Source organism: Zeus faber (genome assembly GCF_960531495.2).
Source record: "Zeus faber genome assembly, chromosome: 7".
Taxonomy (NCBI): domain Eukaryota; kingdom Metazoa; phylum Chordata; class Actinopteri; order Zeiformes; family Zeidae; genus Zeus; species Zeus faber.
This window is the reverse complement of record NC_137203.1, coordinates 1,696,892-1,706,983: the sequence shown is the minus strand read 5'-3', so window position 1 is coordinate 1,706,983 and position 10,092 is coordinate 1,696,892.

Below are 10,092 nucleotides of genomic sequence, written 5' to 3'. Positions count from 1 at the left end.
TGGTTGTAGGGTGTGCGCACAGCGGGTGGGGGGTGGTGGTGGTAGTGGTGGTGGTGGTGGTGCGGGTCCGCGGCCATGTCGGACCTCACCAAGCTAACGAGGAAGCACGGCATTAAGTTGCCCGTGTCTTCCTCGGTCTCGGTGGAGGACTGCAGCCTGGCGGTGGGGAAGGCTGTCGGCTACAGCAGCGTTGTGTCCGCAGCGCGGATGAACAGTGCGGTGGTCATCTTCCTGGATAGTGTAGACAAGGTGAACGCGGTGGTGGCGAGCGGCGTTACGGTGAACAAAATGTTTGTTCCCGTCCTGCCTCTCTCCACACCGGCGAGGAGGGTGAATTTGGCGAATGTTCCGCCGTTTATTAAGGATGAGACCCTCACTAAGGAACTGGCGAGGCACGGGAAGGTGGTGTCGCCAGTTAAAAAAAGTCCCGTCGGGGTGCAAGTCGCCGCTGCTCAAGCATGTGGTGTCGCACAGGAGACACGTCCTGATGGTGTTGAACAACAGGGATGCGGAGCTAAACGTAGCTTTTAAAATCAGGGCGGATGAGTTTGACTACGTGGTGTTTGTCAACACTGACACCACCAAGTGCTTTGGGTGCGGTGGGGAGGGACACCAGGTCAGGGCATGTCCAGGCAAGAAGGCAGACGGCGAGACAGGTGAGGCGCAGAAGGGTGGACAGGACAAGGAGGGAGCACAGGAGGGGGCAGGTGAGGGTCAGAAAGGGGAAAAGCAGGCGAAGGTGGGGGCACAGGAGGGAGCAGGGGGGGGTCAGGAGGGGGGAAAACAGGCAAAGAAGGGGGCACAGGAGGAGGCGGGGGAGGGCCAGAAGGAAGGAGGGGAAAAGCAGGTGAAGGTGGGGGCACAGGGAGAGGCAGGTGAGGGCCAAATGGAGGCAGGGGAAAGACAGGTGGAGGTGGGGGCACAGGGGGAGACAGGTGGAGGGCGGAAAGGAAAGGAGAAGAAACAGGTGAAGGTGGGGGCACAGGAGGGGGCAGGCGAGGGGCAGGGGAAAAAAAAGGAGGGGGGGGAGGGGAATGTGGAGCCGCAGGAGGGAACGGGTGGAGGTAGACAGCGCAGCCAGGTGAGCGTGGAGACACGGGGGGAGGCAGGCGAGGGTCTGGAAAGAAGGCAGGTAAGGGCGGGAGGACAGGAGGGGAAGGAGGAGGGTCCGGAAGACAGGCAGGTGGGTGCGGGGGGACAGGAGGGGACTGGTGAGGGAAAGGAAGCTACGGAACAAAGTCAAAGGAGTGCAGGTGACGTAGCTAGGGAGGAGGAGGCACTGGAAGGAAGTGACTTTGAGATGGGGGACGAGGACGATCGGTTGAGAGTCCCCCGGCTCAAAAGAAAGTCCAACAAAATGGCAGGAGACTCTCAGGCGAAGAGAGGGACAGCAAGCCAGGGGAAGGCAAGTCAGGAGGTGGAGCAGGGAGGCTCGGAGTCAGAGTCCTGGATGGAGGAGGACTCTGCTGCAGACAGTGAGGGGCAGGTCTTTCTCGGTGTAAAGAAGAAAAAGGGCAAAAAAAGCTACAGTGTGGGCAAAATAAAAGCTTTTCTGCACAGGACGAAGAATGTGAAAGGGATTAAGGTGGAGGACTTTTTCTCAGACAAGGAGTTGCTGGCGAACGCGGCCCAGCAACAGATGAGGAGTAAGGGGAGAGGAGGGTTCACGGACCAGGAGGTGTACAGGTTAAAGAAAATAGTGCAGAAGATCAGGAAGGAGCTGAACAACGGAGAGGATGGGGAGGAGGTGGAGGTGGGCGCTGCTGTTCGGGCTGTTTCCCTTTTCCGTTGCAATGAGTGACTTTAACATCAGCACGCTGAACGCGAATGGGGCCAGAGACGCAGCTAAGAGGTCTCTGCTGTATGAGCTGATGGAGCAGAAGAGGCTGGATGTGCTGTTGGTGCAGGAGACCCACAGTGACTCTGGCAATGAGGCTGACTGGAAGAGGGAGTGGGGGGGGGAGGTGGTGCTAAGCCACAAGAGCACCACCAGCGGTGGGGTGGCTCTTCTCTTTTCTAAGAGCTTTGCCCCAGCATCCTTTGAGGTGGAGGAGGTGGTGGAGGGCAGACTGATGGTGGTGAGGGCAGCATTTGAGCATCATAAGTTTGTCTTTATAAATGTGTACGCTCCCACCACAGGACCACACAGAGTCACTTTTTTGCAAGTTTTAAATGGAGTTTTAAGCAAAACTCGTACTGGGGAGTTTTTGTTTCTAGGAGGTGACTTTAACTGCACCGAGAACGACCTGTTAGACAGGAACCACTGTGAGCCTCACAGAGCATCGCAGAACGCGATGAGGCTGCTCTCAAGCGAGAACGAGCTAACGGACGTGTGGAGGAGAACCAACGGGGATGAAAGACAGTACACCTGGGTGCACTGCAGAGGCACCTCTTTATCGTTGGCCAGACTAGACCGGTTTTACTGTTTTAAGCACCATTTTAACATTTTTAAGGAATGTAGAATGGTGCCTGTTGGTTTTACCGATCACTCCCTGGTTGTTTGCCGTGTTTTTATCGCCAATGTAAAGCCCAAAAGCGCATATTGGCATTTTAACACCACCCTACTATGTGACTCCAACTTTAAAGATGCTTTTAGGTTTTTTTGGGAAGGTTTTAGAGACAGAAAGCAGGATTTTATTTCCTTAAGACTGTGGTGGGACTATGGGAAGAGGGAGATAGAGCAGCTCTGTCGGCAGTATACTCTCAATGTCACACGGGACATCACCAGATCTATGAGGGATCTGGAGACTGACATTGTGGAGTTACAGGGTGTAGTGGAACCCACTGGGAATCGAGATCACATTAAGGACCTCAAGTCTAAAAGAGCTGCTCTTGCAGACCTACTAGGCACCAAGGCGCAGGGGGCGCTGGTCCGCTCTCGCTTCCAGAGCGCAGCACTGATGGACGCACCATCTAGTTTCTTTTTTAGCCTGGAGAAGAGCAACGGGCAGAGCAGGTTTATCCACGCCCTGAGATCAGACACGGGACAGGAGCTCAGGAGGCCGGAGGAGATCCGGACGAGAGCCGTGGACTTTTATACAGAGCTGTACAGAAGTGAGTACGAGGAGCAAAAAGAACTGTTTTACTCCTTTTGTGGGAATTTGCCCAGGGTCCCGGAAGATGTCAGTGCGGTGCTGGGGGAACCTCTGACCCTGCAGGATCTTTCCACGGCCCTGCAGAGCATGAAGGGGGGTAAGGCCCCTGGCATCGACGGGATTCCTGCGGAGTTTTACAAAGAGTTCTGGGAGGAGTTACGGGAGGACCTTTTAATGGTTTTTAATGAAGTTTTTAAAGATAAGTTATTGCCAGTCAGCTGCAGGAGGGCAGTCATCACTCTCCTACCCAAGAAAGGAGACCTGCAGGAGATCAAGAACTGGCGTCCTGTGTCCCTTCTGTGCACGGACTATAAAATCCTGTCGAGGGCACTGGCCAACAGGCTGAGGGAGGTGATGGACCTGGTCGTCCATCAGGACCAAACTTACTGTGTGCCTGGTAGGTCCATTCTGGACAATGTGTCCCTAATTCGGGATATTTTGGACGTCTCTAGTTCTCTGGGCATTGAAACTGGGCTCATTTCGCTAGACCAGGAAAAGGCGTTTGACCGGGTTGAGCACCCCTACCTCTGGAAAACTCTGGAGGCTTTTGGCCTCAGCCCTGGTCTGATAGCCATGATCCAGGTTTTGTACCAGGACATCGAGAGTATACTGAAGATTAATGGAGGGCTGAGCGGCCCTTTTAAAGTGCGTAGAGGGGTGAGACAGGGCTGCCCCCTCTCAGGGATGTTGTACTCTCTGGCCATAGAACCATTGCTGTGTCAATTAAGGACGAACATCGAGGGTGTGTTTCTAAACGGTCTCGAGAGAAGCCACATTCTATCAGCCTATGCGGACGACGTCATTGTCTTAATAAAGAAACAGGACGAAATCAGCAAACTGGAGGGGATCGTCAGGGACTTTGGGCTGCTATCAGCAGCGAAAGTCAACTGGGGCAAAAGCGAAGCGCTGGCTGTGGGCGGATGGAGGGGGGGACTTTTAAAACTGCCAGGAGGCTTACGGTGGCGAAGGGATGGGTTTAAGTATCTGGGAGTGTTTTTAGGGAGCGAAAGTGTGGTGGGGAAGAATTGGGAAGGACTGCTAGGAAAGATACAGGGCAAGCTAAGAAAATGGAGGTGGGCACTGCCACAGCTGTCCTATAGGGGCAGGACGCTCATTATTAACAACCTGGTGGCCTCACAGCTGTGGCACAGAGTGGCGTGTGTCCAACCACCAGACCTGCTAGTTAGGAAGATACAGGCCGAGCTGATAGACTTCTTTTGGGGGCGGAATTTCCACTGGGTCAGGAAGGAAAGGGTCTTTCTGCCTAAAGAGGAAGGGGGGCACGGTGTGGTGGACATCAAAAGCAGAGTGGCAACTTTTAGGTTACAGTTTGTGCAGAAGTTGTTAACGGGGTACTTTAACGTTTGGAAGGACGTGGCGGGCTTGGTCTTAAAGAGGACTGGGAGGATGGGACTTGACCGCTCGTTGTTTTTAATGGACACGAGTCTTCTAAACAAGTCGGGCTTACCCCGTTTTTATCAGGAGCTTTTTAAAGCATGGGGGTTATTTAAGAACAGGAAAAGGGAGGCCGCAGATTCCCTCCACTGGCTCCTGGAGGAGCCGGTGATCGGAGGAGCCAGGCTGGATGTGCAGGACGGGGCCACTCCAGGACTGAGGAGCATCCTGAGGGAGGCGGGGGTCCTGACCCTGAGGCAGGTGGTGGCGGCGGCGGGGAGCGACCTGCAGGACGGCGAGGCCATGGCGGAGCGGCTGGGGGTGAGGTCCACCAGGATCGTACACCTGGTGCTCAAGAGGTGGAGGGAGACGCTCACGGAGGAGGAGCTGGCCCTGCTGAAGGAGTACGGCGAAGGCGCGGAGGAGCCAAACTCGGAGGATCCCTTCCCGGAGATGACCCTGACCCCCAACCTGGAGGGGTCCTCCGGGAAGCTGCTGCACAGGGCACGTTATGCAGAACTGGACCTGCACACAGCCAGCGGGAAGGCTTTTTACAAAGAGTGTGTGGTTGTTTTAAATAGGAAGGGACTGGAGGGGCGGCAGGACACTGTCTGGAGGGGACGGCTCCAGATGGGGGGACAGGAGGAGCCGTGTTGGAGGAGTTTTTACAAAGCTCCCTCCAAGAAAAGGACGGGGGACCTCCAATGGAGGGTCCTACATGGAGCCATAGCTGTCAACAGCTTTGTTTCTGTTTTTAATCCCACGGTCGCAAATGAATGTCCATTCTGCAAACTGCCAGAGTCCGTGTTTCACTGTTTTGCAGAGTGCGACAGACTTTTAGAGCTTTTTAGTCTTTTAAAGGAAAGTTTTAAGCTCTTTAAGGAAGAGTGGTCCAGAAACTGTTTTATTTTTGGGGCTAGATACTACAGGGCCAACGCAGAGAAATGGCGACTGCTTAATTTTCTAGTAGGGGAAGCGAAGATGGCCATCTACCTCACGAGGAGGAACAAACTGAGGGGAAAGGAGAGTGTTTTAGGAAGAGTGTTTGTAGCGCTGGTCAGGGCCAGAGTCTTGATTGATTTTAACTTTCACAGACTGATGAAGAGTCTGGACGTCTTCATCAAGCTGTGGTGTTTTAACGACGCCATCTGTTCCCTGGTGGAGGACGACCTGTGCTTCCAGTCTGTTTTTAACGTGTAGGACTCTGTTAGTGAACCAAGTGTGTTTGTTGTATTGTCTGTAACTGTGAACTAGAGAAAATGTTAAAATAAAGATGCTTTAAAAATCAAAAAATCTCCCTCCCTCTCCCTCCCTCTCTCTCTCTCTCTCTCTCTCTTTCTCTCTCTCTCCCTCTCTCTCTCTCTCTCTCTCTCCCTCTCTCTCTCTCTCCCTCTCTCTCTCTCCCTCTCTCTCTCTCTCTCTCTCCCTCTCTCTCTGGGAAGCTGCTGCACAAGGCACTTTGTCCAGAGCTGGACCTGCAGGCATCAGGAAGCTGTTTATTAAGAGTGTGTGGTGGCTTTAATCAGGAAGGGACTGGGGGGGCGGCAGGTGGAGGGACAGGAGGAGCCATGATGGAGGAGCTCGTACAAAGCTCCCTCCAAGAAAAGGACGGAGGACCTCCAACGGAGAGTCCTACATGGAGACGTAGCCGTCAACAGTTTTGTTTCTGTTTTTAATCCCACGGTCACAGATGAACGTCCGTTCTGTAAACTGCCAGAGTCCATTTTTCACTGTTTTGCAGAGAGCGACAGACTTTTAGAGCTTTTTAGTCTTGTAAAGGAAAGTTTTAAGCTCTTTGAGGAGGAGTGGTCCAGAAAAACTTTTATTTTTGGGGTTAAGTATTACAGGGCCCACGCAGAGAAATGGAGACTGTTCAACTTTTTAGTAGGGGAAGCAAAAACGGCAAAGATTTACCTCACGAGAAGAAACAAACTGAGAGGAAAGGAAAGTGTTTTAGGGAAAGTGTTTGTGGCGCTGGTCAGGGCCAGAGTCTGCATCCATTTTAACTTTCACAGACTGATGAAGAGTCTGGATGATGTCATCAAGCTGTGGTGCTTTAATGACGTCATCTGTTCCCTGGTGGAGGACGACGTGTTCTCCCAGGCTGTTTTTAATCATCAACGACACACACACACACACACCAGGGCGGAGCAGTTTGGAACCAAACTAAATCATGATGCAATGGCTTTCTTCAGCCTATTACTAACTAATTGCTGGCTACTATTACTATTGCTAGTTACTGGTTATTAGGTACTGGTTACAAATGACTGCTTATTAGTTCCGGGTTATTAGTTTCACATTATTAGTTACTGCTTATTAGTTACGCGTTATTGGTTATTAGATACTACTTATTATTAACTGATTAATAGTTACAAGTTATTGGTTATTAGATACTACTTATTATTAACTGATTAATAGTTACAAGTTATTGGTTATTAGATACTACTTATTATTAACTGATTAATAGTTACAAGTTATTGGTTATTAGATACTACTTATTAGTAATTGATTATTAGTTACGAGTTATTGGTTATTAGATACTACTTATTAGTAACTGATTATTAGTAACAAGTTATTGGTTATTAGATACTACTTATTAGTAACTGATTATTAGTTACAAGTTATTGGTTATTAGATACTACTTATTAGTAATTGATTATTAGTTACAAGTTATTGGTTATTAGATACTACTTATTAGTAACTGATTATTAGTAACAAGTTATTGGTTATTAGATACTACTTATTATTAACTGATTAATAGTTACAAGTTATTGGTTATTAGATACTACTTATTAGTAATTGATTATTAGTTACGAGTTATTGGTTATTAGATACTACTTATTAGTAACTGATTATTAGTAACAAGTTATTGGTTATTAGATACTACTTATTAGTAACTGATTATTAGTTACAAGTTATTGGTTATTAGAATCTACTTATTAGTAACTGATTATTAGTTACAAGTTATTGGTTATTAGATACTACTTATTAGTAACTGATTATTAGTTACAAGTTATTGGTTATTAGAATCTACTTATTAGTAACTGATTATTAGTTACAAGTTATTGGTTATTAGATACTACTTATTAGTAACTGATTATTAGTTGTGCGTTATTGGTTATTAGATACTACTTATTAGTAACTGATTATTAGTTACAAGTTATTGGTTATTAGAATCTACTTATTAGTAACTGATTATTAGTTACAAGTTATGGTTATTAGATACTACTTATTAGTAACTGATTATCAGTTACAAGTTATTGGTTATTAGAATCTACTTATTAGTAACTGATTATTAGTTACAAGTTATTGGTTATTAGATACTACTTATTAGTAACTGATTATTAGTTGTGCGTTATTGGTTATTAGATACTACTTATTAGTAACTGATTATTAGTTACAAGTTATTGGTTATTAGAATCTACTTATTAGTAACTGATTATTAGTTACAAGTTATGGTTATTAGATACTACTTATTAGTAAATGATTATTAGTTACAAGTTATTGGTTATTAGATACTACTTATTAGTAACTGATTATTAGTTACGAGTTATTGGTTATTAGATACTACTTATTAGTAACTGATTATTAGTTACGAGTTATTGGTTATTAGATACTACTTATTAGTAACTGATTATTAGTTACAAGTTATTGGTTATTAGATACTACTTATTAGTAACTGATTATTAGTTACAAGTTATTGGTTATTAGATACTACTTATTAGTAACTGATTATTAGTTACAAGTTATTGGTTATTAGATAATAATTATTAGTAACTGATTATTAGTTACGAGTTATTGGTTATTAGATACTAATTATTAGTAACTGATTATTAGTTACAAGTTATTGGTTATTAGATACTAATTATTAGTAACTGATTATTAGTTGTGCGTTATTGTTTATTAGATGCTTCTTATTAGTAACTGATTATTAGTTGTGCGTTATTGGTTATTAGATGCTTCTTATTAGTAACTGATTATTAGTTACAAGTTATTGGTTATTAGATACTACTTATTAGTAACTGATTATTAGTTACAAGTTATTGGTTATTAGACACTACTTATTAGTAACTGATTATTAGTTACGAGTTATTGGTTATTAGATACTACTTATTAGTAACTGATTATTAGTTACAAGTTATTGGTTATTAGATACTACTTATTAGTAACTGATCATTAGTTACGAGTTATTGGTTATTAGATACTAATTATTAGTAACTGATTATTAGTTACGAGTTATTGGTTATTAGATACTAATTATTAGTAACTGATTATTAGTTACGAGTTATTGGTTATTAGATACTACATATTAGTAACTGATTATTAGTTGTGCGTTATTGGTTATTAGATACTACTTATTAGTAACTGATTATTAGTTACGAGTTATTGGTTATTAGATACTACTTATTAGTAACTGATTATCAGTTGTGCGTTATTGGTTATTAGATACTACTTATTAGTAACTGATTATTAGTTACGAGTTATTGGTTATTAGTTCTGAATTATTTGTTACTGGTTATTAGTTACTGGTTATTTGATACTGGTTATTAGATAATACTAATTAGTAACTGATTATTAGTTAGGAGTTATTGGTTATTAGTTATTAGTTATGAGTAATTTGTTTGCAGGTTATTAGATACAGGTTGTTAGTTACTAGTTATTGGTTGCTGGTTATTAGTAACTGGTCATTTGATACAACTAATTAGTTACTGGTTATTAGTTATTAGTTATTAGTTATTAGTTATGAGTATTTCAAGATACAGGTGTTGGCACCTCCTCCAGTGCCTTTTGAACAGGTGTGCTGTGACACCCCACTGAACACCTCTGTGGGCCTAAACGGGTCATCAGCTGGGGACCACCACTCATCAACGTTTCGCACCTTTAACCCCAGTATGTCTCGCGGTGGCGGTGCGATGGCAGGGATCTGTCCCTGCCACCCCCTGATGATGCCCTAGGTGTTTGTCCCCCAACCCTTCTGCTTCCTCCTTAGCCACAGCCAGAAGCTGCCTTTCTCCGCCTCCTCTGTCAGCTCTTTCATGGCTTTCCGATGCCCCGCTCCTGTACATCCCATGTCGCGGGGTAGACGAGCAGTTGAGGAACCTACGAAGCCCCTGCACCCCACTTCCACAGGGCAGATTACAGCTTTCCAGCCCGCCTCCCTGCACTCTGCACTCTGAGTAATTTGTTTGCATGTTATTAGATACATTAATTACTAGTTATTAGTTACTGGTCATTAGATACAAGTTTTTATTTACTGGTTATTATTTACTGGTTATAAGTTATGAGTTATTGGTTATTAGTTCTGAGTTATTAGTTACTGGTTTTTAGTTACTGGTTATTAGTTACAATATATTAGGTACTGGTTATTAGGTACGGGTTATTAGTGACAATATAGTAGGTACTGGTTATTAGTTACAATATATTAGGTACTGGTTATTAGGTACTGGTTATTAGTGACAATTTAGTAGGTACTGGTTATTAGTTACAATATATTAGGTACTGGTCATTAGGTACTGGTTATTAGCTACAATATATTAGGTACTGGTTATTATGTACTGGTTATTAGTCACAAGATATTAGTTACTGGTTATTAGGGACTGGT